A 21,576-nucleotide genomic window follows, 5' to 3' on the forward strand; every position below is an offset into this window, starting at 1 on the left:
AAAATCTGACTTTTTTTTTTTAAATTTAGAATTTGTTTTTTCTAATTTTAACTTTTTTATTTTGAAAATTAAACTCCAGAATATTTAAAAAAATTAATTTCGAAAAACAACCGAATATTTTTTTCTGATTTTTTTAATATTTGAATTTTGAAAAATAAAACCAAAAATTTCGAAAAAAATCTTATTGTTTTTTCTGATTTTTGAATATTTGAAAAAAAAGTTGATTTTTAAATCTAAATATTTTTCTGATTTTTTGGATTTTTTTTATTTTTGAAAATTAATTTTCAGATATTTTAAAAAATAAAATCTGATGTGGACAATGAGAAATAAAAAAAAAAAAGTCAGCTCCACATATGCGCATTTGATGATTTGGATGGAGGAGGGGTGTTTTCCGGAAAAAAAAAGTTTTACAATGCAAATCAAACCGAAAATTTTATAGGGACGAAAACCGGAAATGACCTATATTACAGGGGTGAAAAGCACTAGTAACCCTAAAAAAAAATGCAGATTCATTAGTTTAAAATTTTATTCCCCTTTAAAAAATATTAATTTTATTCACCATTATGTGAGTTTATTCCACCAAATACTCCCTCCGTAACTTTCTAACTCACATTATGTGAGTTTATTCACCATTGCAGGTTCAAACCTGCACCTCAATATATCGAATGTCAACGACCATATCTATGATGTTGCAAGATGTACCCAGAAAAATATTGTTATTTAATTTAAAGTAACCATTTCATAAAAAATTTAAACGAGTTATTTTTATTTTTAAAAATCATTACAAAATACTGAAACATGGTGACTTATTAACTAGTATAAATAAGAAATGTCCAGCTTATCATGAATTAATTTGTGGTTGGAACTTGGAACAAGCTATTTACAAATTCCATCATGTTTTTATAACAACTTCCATCTTCACCCTGAGCTCTTGTAACCAAAGTCTTCCATTGCATGACATTATTCATAATCTCTTTGTCTTTCTCACTCATATCCATTATTTCACATATACAATCCTTCAATGTATCTTTTTGTTTCTCATCAACTAAAGGTCTAATTCCCACTTTCCAAACATCTACAACAAACTTTGCATCAATGCCTTGGTCTGAGTAAAGTGGCATTGCAACAATTGGGACTCCTATACTCAAAGCTTCCGATGTGGAATTCCAACCACAATGTGTTACAAAACACCCTATTGCTTCATGAGCTAGAACCTCTAACTGGGGGCACCATGTCACAACTGTTAGTTTTGTTACTAATTCAAGTTTAGTTTAGTGGTAATCATGTTTAAATGATTATTCACAGTTTGTTTTAAAATTTGTTACAAGTTTGTTAGAGTGTAGCCAATAAGAGGTTAGGGTTTGTTACATTGCTTATGCTTTAAGCTACCTAACTAGTTGTGTATATAAGCTACAACTCATTGTACATATTTGACATCATTCAATAAACAACTTTACTTTCATCAATTCATACTCTTTCTCTTCTCTTAATTTCTCTCAAATACCCCATAACCAGAAACTGCTTTTGGTTACTGCTTCTGATAGAAACTGCTTCTGGTTTTCTGATTGCTTGTTCAACAAGCTTGCTGCGCTAACAAATTGGCATATAGAGCCTGTGGTTTCGATAAAAGGGGTTAAACAAGATCTTCAATCACGCAATTGCAGAAAGAAACGCTGAAGGAATCACCATGACCGGTAGCAGCAGTTTCAATACGCATCTTCCAATTCTTGAAGCACGTAATTGGGAACGATGGAGTGCAGTGATGAAGAACCTGTTTGGTGCACAAGATTTGCTTGAAATTGTGCAGAATGGTGTAGCTGATTTAGCAGCGAATGCGACAGAAGTGCAAAGGAACGCACACAGAGATCTGAAGAAGAAAGATTGCAAGGCTCTGTTCTTGATTCAACAAAGTCTTGATGAAGCCAACTTTGAAAGAATCTCAAAGACGGTTAGTTCCAAGGAAGCCTGGGATATTCTTTCAAAGTACCATGAAGGTGATGATAAGGTGAAGATGATTAAACTTCAATCACTAAGAAGGAAGTTTGAGTTGATGCAGATGGAAGATGATCAGAAAATTGCTGAATACATCTCCAAACTTATCAATCTTGTGAATCAGATGAAGGCTTGTGGGGAAGCAATGACAGATCAACAGATTGTTGAAAAAATCATGAGGATTCTATCTCCAAGATTTGATTTCATTGTGGTAGCAATTCAGGAATCAAAAGATGTCAAGACATTGAAGATTGAGGAGTTGCAGAGTTCTTTAGAAGCTCATGAATTGATGGTTTCAGAAAGGAGCAGTGAAAGATCAATTCAACAAGCCTTGCAAGTTCAAACTGTCAAGAAGGATGAAAATGATAGAAAGAATTCCAAGAAAGGGAGGAAAAACTCTAAGGGAGGAAATGGATCTAAAGGCAAGAACAATGGATCTGAAAAGGGTGAATCTTCAAAGGAAGGAAATTCTAATCAGAAGAAGAAAACTGATAAGAAGAAGATTCAATGTTTCAAATGTGAGAAATTTGGGCACTATGCTTCAGAGTGTTGGTCTGGTAAAGGAAAGCAATCAAAGAATGATGAAGAGGAAGCAAAAATTGCACAAGATGATTCAGATTCAGAGTCATTACTCATGATGGTTACAACAACCAGTAATGAGAGCTGCAATTCAGAAAGTTGGTTCTTAGATACTGGGTGTTCTAATCACATGACTGGTAACAAGACATGGTTAAGGCAAGTGGATCCTGGAAGGAATACAAAAGTGAAGCTTGCAGATCATAGAGTCTTAGTTGCAAAAGGAATGGGGAATATTGCTATTGAAGGGAAGAATGGAAAAAGGGCAATAATTAAAGAAGTTCTCTATGTTCCTGGAATGCAGTGCAATTTACTGAGTGTGGGTCAATTCATTCAGAAAGGATACTCAGTGGTTATGAAGGACAACACCTTCAAACTGTTTAATAAAGATCAAAGGTTAGTGTTGAAAACTCCTCTTGCAAAGAATAGAACTTTTCAGACCAATATGAAAGCTGTGGAACTGAATTGCTTATCAGCTATAGTGAAAGATGAAGATAGCTGGCTCTGGCATTATAGGTATGGTCATCTCAATTTTAGAGGTCTTAATCATTTGGTTGATAAAGAAATGATACTTGGTGTACCTAAAATTGAAATACCAAACACTGTCTGTGGTACTTGCTTATTGGGAAAGCAACCTAGAAATGCATTCAGTTCTAGTATGGCTAGTAGATCAAAGGAACCACTTAATGTTGTGTATTCAGATGTTTGTGGTCCTTTAGAGGTTCCTTCATTAGGGAGCAACAAATACTTTATTAGTTTTGTTGATGAGTTCAGCAGAAAAATCTGGTTATATCTGATCAAGGCCAAAAGTGAAGCATTTGAAATGTTTCAGAAGTTTAAAATCTTGGTAGAAAAGCAAAGTGGAAAGTCTATTAAGATTTTAAGAACTGATGGTGGTGGAGAGTATACCTCAAAGGTGTTTGAGAAGTTTTGTGAAGACAATGGTATTGTGCATGAAGTCACTGCTCCATACACTCCACAACATAATGGTTTGGCTGAGAGAAGGAATAGAAGTCTGCTTGACATGACCAGAAGCATGCTCAAGCTGAAGAAGATGCCTAACACTTTCTGGGGAGAAGCAGTAAGAACTGCAGCCTACATCTTGAACAGATGCCCCACTAAGAGACTTGATCAGATTCCTGAAGAGATTTGGACTGGTCGCAAGCAGTCAGCAAAACACTTAAGAGTGTTTGGTTCACTATGTTATATGCATATCCCTGATGCAAAGAGAAGAAAGCTGGGAGACAAGAGTGAGCCTATGATATTGGTTGGTTATCATGAAACAGGTGCTTACAGATTATATCATCCTCTAAATCATTCAATAGTGATTAGTAGAGATGTTAAAATCTGTGAAAATGAAGCATGGGATTGGAATAGGAAAGAGAAGAGTTCCAGTCATACAATTCCCACTGCAATTGTAGAAGATGATCAAGCTGAACAAGTTCAACTTGATACTGAAGTTCAACCTGAAGTGCAAGCTGAAGAAAATCCAGTCATCAGAACTTCAACTAGACAGAGATTTGCTTCAACTAGATTAGCTGGACATGAAGTCACTCCAGATAATTTAGTTAATGAAGATGGGGAATTTGTGCACTTTGCACTATTAGCAGATGCTGAACCAATCAATCATGAAGAGGCACTGAATGAGAGTGTGTGGAAAGGTGCAATGATTGAAGAGTTGAATTCAATCAACAGAAACAACACATGGGAACTCACAGAACTGCCTGCAAACAAGAAACCAATAGATGTGAAGTGGGTTTTCAAGTTGAAATTGAAACCAAATGGTGAAGTAGCCAAGCACAAAGCAAGACTAGTGGCTAGAGGATTCATGCAAAAGGCTGGTATGGATTACTTTGAAGTATATGCTCCAGTAGCAAGGCTGGAGACTGTGAGATTGATAGCGGCTATAGCTTGTGGCAGAAACTGGCCAATGCATCATCTGGATGTAAAATCTGCCTTTCTAAATGGTCCTTTAGATGAAGAAGTATATGTGACACAACCACCAGGTTTCAAAATCAAAGGGAAGGAGAATATGGTGTACAGATTACACAAAGCCCTCTATGGTTTGAAACAGGCACCAAGAGCTAGGAACAAGAGAATTGACAGTTTTCTTGTGCAGCAAGAATTTGTCAAATGCAAGTCTGAATATGGTGTTTATGTGAAGAAAGGAAATGAAGGTAATCAACTTCTTATCTGTCTATATGTTGATGACCTGATAGTGACTGGTAGTGATGAAGCTGAAATAGAAGCATTCAAAACTCAGATGATGAATGAGTTTGAAATGTCAGATTTAGGAAGATTGACATACTTTTTAGGCATGGAATTTACTGAAGATGCAGAGGGTCTGGTGATGCATCAAAGGAAATATGCATCTGACATATTGAAAAGGTTCAATATGAGTGACTGCAATCCATCATCATCACCTGCTGAGACAAATGTAAAGCTTGTGATGAATGAAGATGAAGAACTGGTGGATCCTACATTGTTCAAACAAATTGTAGGGTCATTGAGGTATCTATGCAATAGTAGGCCTGATATTGCATATGCAGTTGGTATAATCAGTAGATTCATGAGTGAACCAAGAGTATCTCACCTGCTAGCAGCCAAAAGGGTGATGAGATACATCAAAGGGACACTGCAGTATGGTATTCTATTTCCAAAAGGCTTGAATGATAGTTCTATGGAACTGATAGCATATTCTGATGCTGACTGGTGTGGAGACAAACAGGATAGAAAGAGCACTTCAGGGTACCTATTCAAGTTCTTAAATGCTCCAATTTCATGGTGTGCTAAGAAGCAGCCAATTGTAGCATTGTCAACCTGTGAATCTGAGTACATTGCAGGATGTATGGCAGCATGTCAGGCAGTCTGGCTGGAGAATGTACACAAGGAAATGGAGATAGAGGTTAGCAGACCTATAGCATTGTTCATAGACAACAAATCTGCTATAAGCTTGGCAAGAAACCCAGTTCTGCATGGGAGAAGCAAGCATATAGAGGCTAAGTTTCATTTTCTAAGGGAGCAAGTAAACAAAGGAGCACTGCAGATTGTTCACTGCTCTACTGAGCTGCAGCTTGCAGACATATTCACTAAAGCCTTGAAGGTTGACAGGTTCATCAAGCTCAGAAGCTTGATTGGAATGAAGGAAGTGGAAACTTGAATTAAGGGAGGATGTTAGTTTTGTTACTAATTCAAGTTTAGTTTAGTGGTAATCATGTTTAAATGATTATTCACAGTTTGTTTTAAAATTTGTTACAAGTTTGTTAGAGTGTAGCCAATAAGAGGTTAGGGTTTGTTACATTGCTTATGCTTTAAGCTACCTAACTAGTTGTGTATATAAGCTACAACTCATTGTACATATTTGACATCATTCAATAAACAACTTTACTTTCATCAATTCATACTCTTTCTCTTCTCTTAATTTCTCTCAAATACCCCATAACCAGAAACTGCTTCTGGTTACTGCTTCAGATAGAAACTGCTTCTGATAGAAAACTGCTTCTGGTTTTCTGATTGCTTGTTCAACAAGCTTGCTGCGCTAACAACAACTAAGCCATTCTCTGATTTCTTTTCAAAGTTTTTTGGGAGCTTAATCTCTTCAGAGGTTTTCACTCCCCATAAAAAGTAACTTCCACAATCTTTCAAACAATGTGCTACTTCCTCTATTTGTTCCTCATTGAGTGATGCCATACTCCCAAATGAAACATAAACAACAGACCTTTTTGGCTTATTATTTAGCCATTCTATACTCTCATCACTTTTTAATTGTGCAATAACATAATCTTCATCATCTTTAACTCGCTTATCTAAAAATGTATACGGTAGGCAAGGCCCTACGGTCCTAAAGTTGGACCAAATCTTCACTGTCCAATCAGCCACCTACAAAGCATTTATAGTCATTAATGACTAACATTTACAAAAGCAACACAAAAGTGGTATGCTTACGGTGTCTTTAGTTATGCTATTTTTGGACACAAATTTTTACAAACAATTTAAATATATGGTAAATTACTTTGAGTAGATGATCATTAAAAATAACAATTTATTTGCATACAATTAACCACGATTTTACATGTGATTAACTACAATGTTTGTGTGCATGATTAAATACACGATACATATATATGTGTGTGTGTGTTTGAAATCGATAATGGTCAAAACAGTACAAAATTATGGTGTATTATAACAGAATTGATGGTTAATGAGTTGAAATACCTTGTTTATTCATTAATCATCCACTCAATATAATTAATTAATTACATATTTGAAATATATTAACCATCATAACTGTTGTCAAACTTGTATGTTAAAATATTATTTTTAGATTCCACATGTTTGAGTCCACTACATTTGACTGCAATTCTATGCGATTAAAAAATCATATATATCATAGCTACTTGGTAAAAAAAATCACAACTCAACTACCGATTAAAACCTCGGGCAAAGTTTTGTATAAATTTGTAGGAGATTTAAACAAATGATATATATTTTTTAAAATCAACTGAGACGAATCAACAAAATGGAAGATGACTATCTCAACTAGGTTGATACTTCGTGATCTCTACTAAGTTGACACTCTCAACCAAGACGACAACAACGGTGATCTGAAAATATATTAAAAAGATGAAAAAAGAGGAAGCACAAGGGACAAGAACCAAATTTTAACATGAAAATCAAATATATTTTGAAATTATCTCAACTTTTTACTTACATCTTTCTCCAGCTCAAAGAAGGAATTGCAAAGGATCCAATCAGCTTTGTGAATATTAGAGAACTGGGCCACTACTAAATCAAGATAAGTTGGATCTTGTTCATAGGTAAAGTAGAAAGAAGGCATGTCCTTGTGTTGTAGTTGAGGAAGTGCAGGAAGATCGTAATCTCTTGCTCAGCAAAGGGAGGTTTCAACTTTCCCAAATGAACATGAAAGTATATACTATTCATTGCAAGATTTTGAGTTAGAAAAGAAACACCAACAATTCCAAATTTCTTTGCAACATCTAAGCACCAAGGCATGAATGAATCATAAATAAGACAATCAACATGGTCGTTTGATCTAGCGTTAAGTTTGTTAATAAGATCAGCAAGAGATTGTGGACCAACTTGCCAAAATTTATTCAAATAAACTTTATAATCCTTTGTTTCAGAAACTCCACCTTTGTCAAATCCATCAGAAATGGTCTCAATTGTAATATTGGAATTAGGTGTAAATTTAGGTATGTTGTTGTAGTTGGAAAGGGTGGTGACAAGTGTTATTTTGAGTCCTTGGTGTTGTAAAAGCTTGGAGAATTCTAGCATTGGATTAATGTGACCATGTGATGGAAATGGCAACACCAAACAATGGACACTCTTGGTGGATATGGTTTTATTCTCCATTTGTTTCACAAGCTCTCTTGTGAGGTGAGAAGATTAGGGTTTGAAGTGTTGAACTTGTGATAACTATATTAAACGAAAGTATTATTATAACTACAAAAACGTTTGTTATATCACCCACAAACGAAAGTATTAATTGCGTGTCTTTTTCTTCTTGCGATATTTTATAAAATGAAATAACTTCCGCCTCATTCTTTGGGTGCAAGCTTCCGCCTCATTCAAGAAGACGTTACCTGGCATTTGTATTGATGGATCGTAGAGACTGTTGCTTTTACAGCCTCTCTTAAACACTTGCTCATTTGTACATCCATGTTCGTTCCCTTGTTAATTCTATTCTTAAATGCTTACCTGCTACTATACCTGTTGAGCTATTTGACATATAAAACAAAACGCTCGTTATTTTTTTTGGTAACAAAAGGGAAGAAAAAAAAAAAACTAAAAAGGACCCATACTAGGGTCGAACAAACTCAACACCCCTGGCATCTGCTAAGAGGATAGAGGTCATATCAGGAGGGGCTTCATTCAAAATAACAAAGCTACTACCACTAAGAGCACCCTTTTTAGCTAAAAAATCAGCTGCAGCGTTACCCTCACGCAAAGTATGTCGTAAACTAACCACCCAATCTCTACGAAGAAGGTGTTTAATAGCCATGACTAAATTTCCATATTTGTGATGAACATTCAAATCCTTTTGGATGAGGTCAACAACAATAGTTGAATCAGAGAGACACACCACATGCTTAAATCCAGTATCCCAACACAACTTCAAACCATGGTATAAACCCAAAATCTCAGCATGGAGGATGCAAGGTCTACTAATTTTTCCAAAGAAACCATGCAAAAAGGAACCTGTATGATCACGAATAAGACCACCAAAACCTCCCAAGTTGGAATCAAGGAACACACTGCCATCAACATTAAGAGCTACTGAATCCATACTAGGTCGTTGCCAACTAACAATACGTGCAGGCTGCTGAACACTATGAGGGGTAGGATGAGCAAAAGCTTTCAAGATATGATGCAGAGATGATAACACTTGAGCGCCAATTTCTTGGACAGAATGCTTAATATCCTCAAAGATACATTTGTTGCGAGAACACCAAATCTTCCACATGATAATGGGACCAACTGGGCCAATATTTGAAATAAATTCTTTCATCCAAGTACGCAAATTATCTCGATGTGGAGGAGTGACCGACTTGTGGAGACAAAAGGACCACACGTCCTTGGCACGAGGGCAGGAAAACAAAGCATGAAACATATCTTTGTTGGAACAAAATGTGTTTAACAATGAACCTTAAAGGGTTTTGATGATAACAAGGTCTTAAAAATTGTAAATTGGACTAGCTAATATTTGTTCAAGTGTACAGGACCATAATTATAAAGTTACATCATCATTGGTTCTGAATGAGCAAATAAAGAGCTATGGAAACAACAAAAATTTGAAGCTTGGACGCTCCTGAAGGCAACTTGCTACTGAAGAGAAAAAGCGCTCCTGAAGTCAAGCTGCTCCTGAAGAAATAGCGCTCCTGAAGTAGGCTGCTCCTGAAGAATAGTGCTTCTGAAGACAAGAGGTCCAGAAGCCACATCATCAGAAGCTGCGTCATCAGAAGCTGCAGAAGTCATATCATCAGAAGCTGCATCATCAGAAGCTGCATCATCAGAAGCCATTTCACCAGAAGCTGAATATCAACTGGATTTGCAAAGAATCAAGAATTGAAAAATTATCAATGCAAAAGCTGTCTATTGGATTCGAAAACACAAACAAAGGATTAGTGGAGTTTGCAACGGTCATTTCAAAGGTGTTTGAAGGCGTGTGTTTGCAATTTGAACGAAAGCGTTGACATTGTACTTTGTACGAATTGTACAACCACGTTCTCCACTACTCTGTTTTGTGTCCGCGCTACAGGACAAGAAAACAGCTCCAGAATACGGTTTCGCCTGCATAGATGTTCCTTTGGATAAGGAATGGATTTCAAATTTGTTCTTCATAGGACAACAGCCAAATCAGGCAAAAGATTATTGGTGAAAGATCAAGCTTCAACAACGACTCTTTGGTGTGCTGGCAATTTCACAACGTCTCTCTCACACCTCTATATAAAGGAGTGAAGACCTAGAGAATTGGTAATGCAAGAACGCTGAACGAAAGACTCACAAGATTTTCACAAGTACCAAACCTCTGCTGAAATTGTTCTGCATTCACTTAGAATTTCTGTGTCTCAAAGTCATATCTTAGAAATTCTTAAGTCCATTGAGTCTGTATCTGATTTGTATTGTGAGCACCTCTGATTGTATATCAAGTGTTCAACCTTAAACAATTTTCTGTGTAATTTTGTTTAGTTAGGAAGTCTCTTGCAGTTGTGCTTGAGCAGGAAGTCTCTTGATTGTGTTCTTGAGCAAAGGAAGTCTCTTGCTTGTGTGCTTGAGCATTGGAAGTCTCTTGCTTGTGTGCTTGAGCATTTGTAATCAGATATTACTCATAGTGAAATCTCCTTGGAAGTGCAAGGGGGACTGGACTACTTCCGGATTGTGGAAGGAACCAGTATAATTGCTTTGTGTCGTTCTTCTTCTCTCTCTCTGTTTTATTCCGCTGCATTTAGATTCTGATTATCACTTCAGAAGCTGTCTCGCTTAGCTTCTGATCAGTGTGTTCAGTTTTTTAGGAGAAACGAAGAATTTTTCTAAAACACAATTCAACCCCCCTTCTTGTGTTTTTTCTCACCTTCAATTGGTATCTAGAGCCTTGGTCTGTTGTGTATCACTTAACCGTGCAACAGTCAAAGATCTGAGAAAAACATGACTACTCCTCCTCCTGATGGTGATACTAGCTATAAAAATGTCTCACATGATTATAGTGATAGTAAGAAAACCAGTGTTGGAAAAGTTCCAAAGTTCAATGGAGATGCTGAAGAGTTCTCTTGGTGGAAGACCAATTTTTACAGTTACATCATGAGCCTAGATGAAGAATTGTGGGATATTCTGGAAGACGGCGTTGGTGGTTTAGTCCTTGATGAAGAAGGAGCTGCTGTGGATAGAAAGAAACATACTCCAGAACTGAGGAAACTCTACAAGAAGCATCATATTATCAGAGGAGCTCTTGTCACGGCCATACCCAAAGCAGAATACATGAAGATGAGTGACAAATCCACTGCTAAAGCTATGTTTGCCTCTCTCTGTTCAAATTATGAAGGGAGCAAGAAGGTCAAAGAAGCAAAGGCTCTCCTGCTTGTACATCAGTATGAGTTATTCAAGATGAAGGATGATGAAACTATTGAGGAGATGTACTCAAGGTTTCAAACTTTAGTTTCTGGGCTACAGATTCTAAAGAAGAGCTATGTTGCTTCTGATCATGTAAGCAAGATACTCAGAAGCTTACCTGCTAGATGGAGACCAAAGGTGACTGCCATTGAGGAAGCTAAAGATTTAAACACTTTAAGTGTCGAAGATCTTGTTAGTTCTCTCAAAGTTCATGAGTTAAGTCTTAATGAACATGAGTCTACTAAGAAGAGTAAATCAATAGCTCTTCCATCCAAAGGCAAGTCATCAAAAGCTCTCAAAGTGGTTGAATCTGAAGAGGAAGAACAGTCAAGTTCAGGTTCTGAACCAGATGCTGTTGAAATGGCCATGCTCTCAAACAGACTTCAATATCTGGCCAAGAAGAACAGAAAGTTTCTCTCCAGAAGGGGTAACTCCAGAAGCTCAAAGAAAGAAGATCAGAAGGGATGCTTCAACTGTAAGAAGCCTGGACACTTCATTGCTGAATGCCCTGATCTTCAAAGAGAAAAGTCAAAGGACAAGTCAAAGAGGTCTACATTCAAACCAAGCAAACTCAAGAAGCAGATTAAGTAGAGTTTAATGGCAACCTGGGATGATTTGGGTAGTGAATCTGGATCTGATAAAGAGGAAGCTGATGAAGATGCAAAGGTAGCTGTTGGGTTGGTAGCAACAGCAACTTCAGAAGCTGGATCAGATTCAGACTCAGAAGATGAAAACGAGGTATATTCCAAAATTCCCAGAGATGAACTTGTTGAGTCACTTAAAGAACTTCTTACACATTTTGAAGTAAGAACCAATGAGTTGAAGGATTTAAAAGAAAAATATGCTGATTTGGTACAACAGCAAAAATCAACTCTATTGGATCTGAAAGCTTCTGAACAAGGACTTAGGGGCTTTGATTTCATGTGTAAAACATATGAAGATCAGCTCAGGTTCTTATGTCAGAAGCTACAAGAAAAGTGTAATGAAAAACCTTTAAGTAATCATGAAATTGCTCTTGAAGATTTCATTATATCTGGCATTGACAGAAGCAGAGTAGCTTCTATGATTTATAGCATTTACAAGAACAATGGCAGAGGAATTGGTTTTCCAGAAGTGAAACTTGATAAAACCAATCTAAAGTCTTGTTGTGAATGCATCAAGGAAGGTCTGAAAACATTCTTTGTACCAGAAGGGGCTGAATTGGAAACTGTTGTTCAATCAGAACCTGAAGCTTCTAGTTCTAAGGCTAAGATTACTTCAAAGCCAAAGAACTCTAAGTCAAAGGCTATGATCAAATCTGATTCCAAGACTTCAAAGGTTAGGATCCTGAAAAGATCAGAACCTATTCCTCAGAGTCTGGTGAAACCAAAATCTGGGGTTCTGAAGTCTAAGTTTCAGAAGAAGACAGTTACTGCTTCTGAAGTACCAAAACCTAAGGTGATGGTTAATCAGAAGCAACCCAACTCACAGCACAAGGTACAAGAAGTGAAGAGTAAAGCCTTAAGTACTAACCTTCCAGGACCCATAGAACAATGGGTACCTAAATCTAAAAATGTCAATGATGCAGGTATGTCTAAGAGCAGTGCCAAAGCAAAGATCATGGTACCTAGACAGCGGTTGCTCAAGACACATGACAGGAGACAAGTCCATGTTCCTCAGCCTAACAATGAAAGAGGGAGGAAATGTGAAATTTGGAGGCAACCAGTCAGGCAAGATCATAGGTACAGGAACTATTGGTAATTTCTCTACCTCAATTAATAATGTATGGTTGGTAGATGGTCTTGAACATAACCTTTTGAGCATTAGTCAATTTTGTGATAATGGTTATGATGTGCTTTTTGAAAAACCCAACTGTACAGTAATCAACAAGGAAGACAAATCCATTGTGTTCAAGGGAAAGAGAGTTGACAATGTCTATAAAATCAATTTTTCTGAACTGGCTGATCAGAAGGTGATTTGCCTACTATCAGTGAATGATAAGAAATGGATGTGGCACAGAAGGTTGGGACATGCTAACTGGAGGTTAATCTCTAAGCTTAGTAAGTTACAACTTGTGAAAGGGCTACCAGACATTGACTATCATTCAGATGCACTCTGTGGTGCATGTCAGAGAGGGAAAATTGTGAAATCATCTTTTAAAACCAAAGACATTGTTTCAACCTCAAGACCTTTAGAATTACTCCATATTGATTTATTTGGACCAGTGAGTACTGCATCCTTATATGGAAGTAGATATGGATTAGTCATTGTTGATGATTACAGCAGATGGACTTGGGTGAAATTCATAAAGAGTAAAGATGTTGCGTGTGATGTATTCAGTAGCTTCTGCACTCAAATTCAATCTGAAAAAGAATCAAAAATTTTGAAAATCAGAAGTGATCATGGTGGAGAATTTGAAAATGAGCCATTTGAAGCTTTTTGTGAAAAACATGGAATTTTCCATGAATTCTCTTCTCCTAGAACACCACAACAAAATGGGGTTGTAGAGAGAAAGAATAGAACTTTACAAGAAATGGCCAGAACCATGATTCATGAAAACAATTTACCAAAACATTTTTGGGCAGAAGCAGTGAATACAGCATGCTATGTTCAAAACAGGATCTATATTAGACCTATTTTGGAGAAAACAGCATATGAACTCTTTAAAGGAAGAAAACCCAATATCTCTTACTTTCATCAATTTGGATGTACATGTTACATTCTGAACAACAAGCTCTACCTAAAGAAATTTGATGCCAAGGCCCAAAGAGGAATCTTTTTAGGTTACTCTGAAAGGTCAAAGGCATACAGAGTGTATAATTCAGAAACACTCTGTGTTGAAGAATCTATGCACGTTAAATTTGATGACAAGGAGCTTGAAGATAAAACTTCAAAGCAAGGTGAAAGTTCTGCAGAGATACAGGTTCCTGAAGCTACTCCAGAACCTGATCAGATAGCTGAGTCTGAAGATAGTCCAGAAGCTGAACCCACATCAGAAGCGCAAGATGAAGCTGCTTCTGATGAAGCACAAGATGACTCACATCAAGAAGATCCTCCCAGAAACACATTCAAACACAAGTCTTCACATCCTGAAGAGCTAATCATTGGAAACAAAGATAGTCCAAGAAGAACAAGATCACATTTCAGACAAGAAGAGTCAATGATTGGACTAATCTCAATGATCGAACCTACAACAGTTGATGAAGCACTTTCAGATGATGGATGGATCCTAGCTATGCAAGAAGAGTTGAATCAATTTCAAAGAAATGATGTGTGGGATCTGGTACCCAAACCTCAGCACAAGAACATTATTGGAACAAAATGGGTATTCAGAAACAAGCTGAATGAGCAAGGTGAAGTAACAAGAAACAAAGCCAGACTTGTTGCACAAGGGTATAGTCAACAAGAAGGCATTGATTACACTGAAACGTTTGCTCCAGTTGCAAGATTGGAAGCAATCAGGTTACTTCTTTCCTATGCAGTTAATCATGGCATAATATTATATCAGATGGATGTCAAGAGTGCATTTCTCAATGGTGTCATAGAAGAAGAAGTGTATGTTAAGCAACCTCCTGGATTTGAGGATATTAAATATCCTGACCATGTTTTTAAATTGAAGAAATCACTATATGGCTTGAAACAAGCTCCCAGAGCTTGGTATGATAGACTGAGTAATTTCTTAATCAAAAATAACTTTAAGAGAGGACAGGTTGACACTACACTCTTCAGAAGGACCCTTGGGAAAGATATTCTTGTTGTGCAAATATATGTTGATGATATAATATTTGGTTCTACTAATGCATCTCTTTGCAAGGAATTTTCTGAGTTAATGCAGGATGAATTTGAAATGAGCATGATGGGAGAGCTGAAGTTCTTCCTGGGCATTCAAATCAATCAATGCAAAGATGGAGTCTATGTTCATCAATCAAAGTACACAAAGGAGCTTCTGAAGAAGTTCAAACTTGAAGATTGTAAAGTGATGAACACTCCAATGCACCCTACGTGCACCTTAAGCAAAGAAGATGAAGGAGCTAAAGTAGATCAGAAGCTGTATAGAGGTATGATTGGTTCTTTGTTATACCTCACTGCATCTAGGCCAGATATTTTATTCAGTGTATGCTTGTGTGCAAGATTCCAATCAGATCCTAGAGAATCTCATATGACTGGTGTCAAGAGAATCTTCAGGTATTTGAAAGGAACGACCAATCTTGGACTCCTTTATAGGAAATCCTTAGATTATAAGCTAATTGGATTCTGTGATGCTGATTATGCTGGTGATAGGACTGAAAGAAAGTCAACCAGTGGCAATTGTCAATTTCTGGGTGATAATCTTATATCCTGGGCTAGCAAAAGACAAACAACTATTGCTATGTCTACAGCAGAAGCAGAATACATTTCAGCTGCAAGTTGTTGTACACAACTACTTTGGATGAAACATCAGTTGGAAGATTATCAGATAACTGCTAACAGTATTCCCATTTATTGTGATAATACTGCTGCTATTTGTTTGTCTAAAAATCCAATTTTGCATTCAAGAGCGAAGCACATTGAAATCAAACACCATTTTATCAGAGATTATGTTCAAAAAGGAATTTTAGATATACAATTCATTGATACTGAAAATCAATGGGCTGATATATTTACTAAGCCTTTAACTGTTGAAAGATTTGATTTTATAAAGAAAAATTTGAACATGCACTTTGTATCTGATTAAATGCTTGCTTGCTCCTGAATAGGATTTTAGGTTCTGAAGTTAGTTCAGAAGCGGTAGTCCATCAGAAGCTCTTTATTGAGGTTCTGAGGAAAACTCGCTTCTGATGATGACGTCAGCATCTGAAGTCCAGAAGCTGGATTTGTTGCTTCTGAATAGTTGAATTAGTGGAAACGTTGGAAGTTACCTTTTAAAAAGTAACTTCTGGCCCACTAACTTGGTAGTTACTCTGTGAACTTCTTACGTGGCCTGTATGTGTTGGTATATAACTAAAAGGGCAATGATGATTTAATAGCTTTGAAAGTACTTTTCACGCGCCCCCAATTTTGTCATTAATGTTATGTTTGTTTGTCTCTTTTGAATTGCAATCGTTTTACTTCTAACACTTTGTCAATTCACACACTACTCACTCACAACAAACACATTTGCTCTCAAACCTCTTGCGAAGTAAGCGCATTCTCTCAAACTTAGAACCCTAAAATCTTCATCTTCTTCAAATCTTCGTCAATCATCAAATGGCATCATCAAGCTCAAAAGTTTCAGAATCTACATCAAACAAGCAAAGCGTATCAGAATCTGGGTCCATCTACAAAGAGAAGACTATGGATATTCCATGGGAATCCTTAATAGTTCAAGTAGAGTCACCGGTGGATTTTGCTTCACTCAAGAAGTATGAAGTAAACATGGAAGGATTGATAGAGACTCAGATGCTGTCTGAGTATTTCAAGATGCTAAATGGGCCAACATATGTGAACTTGGTCAAGGACTTTTGGTTAAAAGCTGAAGTGTACAATGAAAAGCCTGCAAAAGTCGTAAGCAAACAAGCTGGGTCAAAGAAAGGGAAAATGGTCATGGATATGAATCCTACATCATTTGATAGCTTAGAAATAAGGTCTGAAGTGATGGGCATTCCTATAACCATCACTGAGGACGTTATAGCTAAAGCTTGTAGGATGGATGCAGAGGGAAGATTCCAAGAAATAGTCAGGAAGGAAGATGTCCTGCTACAAGGTTACTACAACACTCTTTTGGGTGGGAAGAAAGATGCAAAGCCTTCTGAAATGGAGATTCACAACAGGATGTTGGTGAAATTCAGTAATGATTGCTTCTTTCAAAGAGCAGGAGGATCTGACCAACCCAACAATCAACAGAAGCTAGCAATTTACTTCATGGCTATTCTGGAAAAGATAAACTTCCCAAGATATGTAATGGATCATCTCTGCTGGGCCATAAATGAAAGCACTATCAGAGGAAGAAAACAAGTACCCTATGGAAGATTGCTGTCTGAAATCTTTTATCAAGGAAGGGTGCTGGAGTTCTTAAAAAGGACAAGGAGTGCTTCTGATAGATGTTTCGAAGTCTCTACTGCTGAAAGGACTATCAGTAGCAGGAGCTTATGCTCTATGAAGTTCATCAAAGAAGCCCCTAAAGATGAAAAGTGGTTAGAGATGACAACTGCTGAAACTGAGATAATCAGGGACTTTCCTCCCATCTTTAAGGAAAGTGACTCTGATTTCCTAGTTCAATCAGTAGCTGAGTATGTCATGGAAGAAGATGCAAGCACTCAGGAGGAAGCTGTTCCTGCTAAAGTAAAGAAGGTAAAGAGTGCCACTGCATCAGAAGCAATTACTGATAAGGGCAAGCAAAAGAAGGATGTCAAAAGAAAGAGGGGGAAAGCTGAAACAGTTTATCACAAGGAAAAACTGGATGAAGCTTTGGATGAAATAGAAAAGGAGGAAGTTGAGCCCAAGCTGAAGAAGAAAAAGGCACCTGTTGATATAAAAAGCTCTATGGTTGAGCTGACTCCTGCCAAGGCCAGAATGGCTAAGGAATTTGCTGCTTTTAAGTTATCAGAGTTACAGGAGAAGAAGAGAATAAGGGCTGCTTCTATTCCTGAGAAAAGAGTGACTTCTGATATGAAGAAAGAAGATGATGAGCAAGCTGTTCAGATGCTAGCTGAGATAAAGAGGAAAGAAGCTAAGCACAATCAGGAAAGGGGTCAAAGGCTCAAGGCTTCAGGACTGGAGAATTGTGATAAATTTCTCAAGAAGAAGTCTGAAGAAGTCAAGGAAGTGGCTGTTAAAGCTTCAGAAGCGGTTCTGAAAGCACCTAGTGCTACCACTTCTGTAGCTGGCTCTTCAGTCAAGGTATGTCAGATTCCAGTCACCTCTACCCCCATTTCACCCCTTTCACCACAAGCAACTGAGCAAGAAGAAGACACTTCTGTCTTAGACAGTCTTGCTCTCCACTACTCAGGTGAATTACCCATAGACAAAACTTCAGAAAAGGCCTCTGAAACAACTCCAGAAGCAGCTGCTTCTGAAAATGTTGTTTCAGAAAACCCCCATCAACAAACACCTGAACCACAAAAACCCACAACACCCCCACAATCACCAATAGCCATCATTGACCCCCAACTCAACAATCAAACAACAACTTCACCACAACAACCATCAACTGAAACTGAATTTCAACCTTTACCTGAACACTCTCCAGAACCAACTCCCATGGATGTTGACATCTCTCTAGTCAATGTTCAAGACTCAACCTCCACCACACACATTGATTCTGACCAGCCTTCATCTTCAAACACACAAACACACCTTACCTTTCCAATTCCTAACCCCACTCAAGATTTAGAAATCAGTGATTATGATCTTGAAACCCTTGATCATCCACCCACAAACATCCTGGAATCTGGATATATTAATTCTGAGCTTCTCACAATCTTGAGTCAGATGCATAATCTGGTGGATCAAAGAAGGACAATTGATCTCACAGGTGCATATGAAGACTCCTGGGCATCTCTTCAAAACCGGGCAGCTGCGGTTATTGAAGAAATCAAGGCCAAATGCATCAGAGTCAAGCAAGCTTCAGTCAGAAGGCTAATGGAGCAAGTGAATCAGAGTCTTAGAGTAAGAAGTTCTACACTGCTTCTGGCAAACCAGCCTTTCTTCTTTGAAACGGATTACTTGACCAGAGAAGCAAGGCTGTGTAAGCTTCTGAAGAAACAGATGGCACAGCAGCAGCAAGAAGCTAGAGAAAGGGAACAAGCTCTTCTTCAGAGGCAACAACAACTTGAAGAACTGTTGAAGAAGAAGATTGAAGAAATGGAAGAGATGAAGAAACAACAACAAACCAACCCTTAGTTGCACACCCTTGTGTTTTTCTTTGTTTGTTGTCTGTTTTAAAATTTCTTAGTCCTTGCTTCTGAAACCATCTTGTCTTATTTCTCTTGCTTCTGAATGCTTACTGATTCTGACTGTTTAGCTGCTTCTGACAATTGATATACATGTTCATATATTTTGCTCTGATTTATTTAGTTCACTTTCTTTTATACTCTCTCCTGTTTGAGTTTTTCTCATATCTTTTTGTCTTTTATGCTTAAATTTTTTTTGATAATGACAAAAGGGGGAGTATATGTGACAAGTATTTAAAGGCTCTGAGCCCCATTAATGGCATTTGAAATTTTTGAAAACCTTCTATCATTTTTTTTTACCTTATTGGTATAAGCTATGAACGAACGAAGGAGTATCAAAATTCAAGTAAAATTAATTGAACCATTCTTCTTATCTATAAGTTAATTCTTTCAATGATTCAATTTTGTTTTTAAGCTCTGATAATATTATTGCGCGAAAAATGAATTTAATTAACCTGGATAGAACTTAGGGGGAGCTTACAAACCTCACCTTAAAGACTATCAGACTCAGGGGGAGTCTGAGCTTACAAACCTCAGAACCCCAAAGTCAACTTGTTAATTAGATTAACAACAATTGATCAATTTTAAATACTTTTGTTTGTCATCATCAAAAAGGGGGAGATTGTTGGAACAAAATGTGTTTAACAATGAACCTTAAAGGGTTTTGATGATAACAAGGTATTAAAAATTGTAAATTGGACTAGCTAATATTTGTTCAAGTGTACAGGACCATAATTATAAAGTTACATCATCATTGGTTCTGAATGAGCAAATAAAGAGCTATGGAAACAACAAAAATTTGAAGCTTGGACGCTCCTGAAGGCAACTTGCTACTGAAGAGAAAAAGCGCTCCTGAAGTCAAGCTGCTCCTGAAGAAATAGCGCTCCTGAAGTAGGCTGCTCCTGAAGAATAGTGCTTCTGAAGACAAGAGGTCCAGAAGCCACATCATCAGAAGCTGCGTCATCAGAAGCTGCAGAAGTCATATCATCAGAAGCTGCATCATCAGAAGCTGCATCATCAGAAGCCATTTCACCAGAAGCTGAATATCAACTGGATTTGCAAAGAATCAAGAATTGAAAAATTATCAATGCAAAAGCTGTCTATTGGATTCGAAAACACAAACAAAGGATTAGTGGAGTTTGCAACGGTCATTTCAAAGGTGTTTGAAGGCGTGTGTTTGCAATTTGAACGAAAGCGTTGACATTGTACTTTGTACGAATTGTACAACCACGTTCTCCACTACTCTGTTTTGTGTCCGCGCTACAGGACAAGAAAACAGCTCCAGAATACGGTTTCGCCTGCATAGATGTTCCTTTGGATAAGGAATGGATTTCAAATTTGTTCTTCATAGGACAACAGCCAAATCAGGCAAAAGATTATTGGTGAAAGATCAAGCTTCAACAACGACTCTTTGGTGTGCTGGCAATTTCACAACGTCTCTCTCACACCTCTATATAAAGGAGTGAAGACCTAGAGAATTGGTAATGCAAGAACGCTGAACGAAAGACTCACAAGATTTTCACAAGTACCAAACCTCTGCTGAAATTGTTCTGCATTCACTTAGAATTTCTGTGTCTCAAAGTCATATCTTAGAAATTCTTAAGTCCATTGAGTCTGTATCTGATTTGTATTGTGAGCACCTCTGATTGTATATCAAGTGTTCAACCTTAAACAATTTTCTGTGTAATTTTGTTTAGTTAGGAAGTCTCTTGCAGTTGTGCTTGAGCAGGAAGTCTCTTGATTGTGTTCTTGAGCAAAGGAAGTCTCTTGCTTGTGTGCTTGAGCATTGGAAGTCTCTTGCTTGTGTGCTTGAGCATTTGTAATCAGATATTACTCATAGTGAAATCTCCTTGGAAGTGCAAGGGGGACTGGACTACTTCCGGATTGTGGAAGGAACCAGTATAATTGCTTTGTGTCGTTCTTCTTCTCTCTCTCTGTTTTATTCCGCTGCATTTAGATTCTGATTATCACTTCAGAAGCTGTCTCGCTTAGCTTCTGATCAGTGTGTTCAGTTTTTTAGGAGAAACGAAGAATTTTTCTAAAACACAATTCAACCCCCCTTCTTGTGTTTTTTCTCACCTTCAATCTTCACCACCTTGATTACAAATAGGGCATATGTTAGAAGAGATAAGATTACGAGACAATAAAACAGACCTGAAGGGAACAGAGTCGTGGCACAATTTCCATAAGAAGAATTGAATATTTGAAGGAACACAAAGGCGCCAAATCCAATTCCAACTTTCTTCCCCAAGCAATGAAGTCTGCGCTCCCATTAACCACTGGTAGCCTTCTCGAACGGAGTATATGTCAGATGTGCAATTGGTCCACACCCATACATCAGGAACGTCATGCACAAGAAAATGAGGAGCCAAATTACTCTTATTAATAATGTTGGTGGGAAGTATAGAATATAGGCGAGAAAGTTTCCAATCATTCCCATCAACAAGATCCTTGATACTCCAGTTCATATCATGGTAGTGAACGTAAGGCA

The 21,576-nt window shown here is 37.4% G+C and overlaps 1 pseudogene across 1 annotated transcript; it reads right to left on the bottom strand.

Annotated features, from left to right (window-relative positions):
• Positions 1-848: 848 nt before the first annotated feature.
• On the bottom strand, positions 849-8,036 carry LOC146908965 (UDP-glycosyltransferase 74G1-like; annotated as a pseudogene). The gene is made up of 8 exons (XR_015020228.1): positions 7,280-8,036; positions 6,032-6,447; positions 5,484-5,539; positions 5,162-5,396; positions 4,285-4,292; positions 4,035-4,181; positions 1,505-1,612; positions 849-1,255 (listed from the first exon to the last, which is right to left on the bottom strand). The product of XR_015020228.1 is annotated as a UDP-glycosyltransferase 74G1-like (transcript).
• Positions 8,037-21,576: the final 13,540 nt, after the last annotated feature.

The sequence above is a fragment of the Medicago sativa genome, chromosome 7 (assembly GCF_051527215.1).
Source record: "Medicago sativa cultivar Bolivia chromosome 7, Bolivia_mono, whole genome shotgun sequence".
Taxonomy (NCBI): domain Eukaryota; kingdom Viridiplantae; phylum Streptophyta; class Magnoliopsida; order Fabales; family Fabaceae; genus Medicago; species Medicago sativa.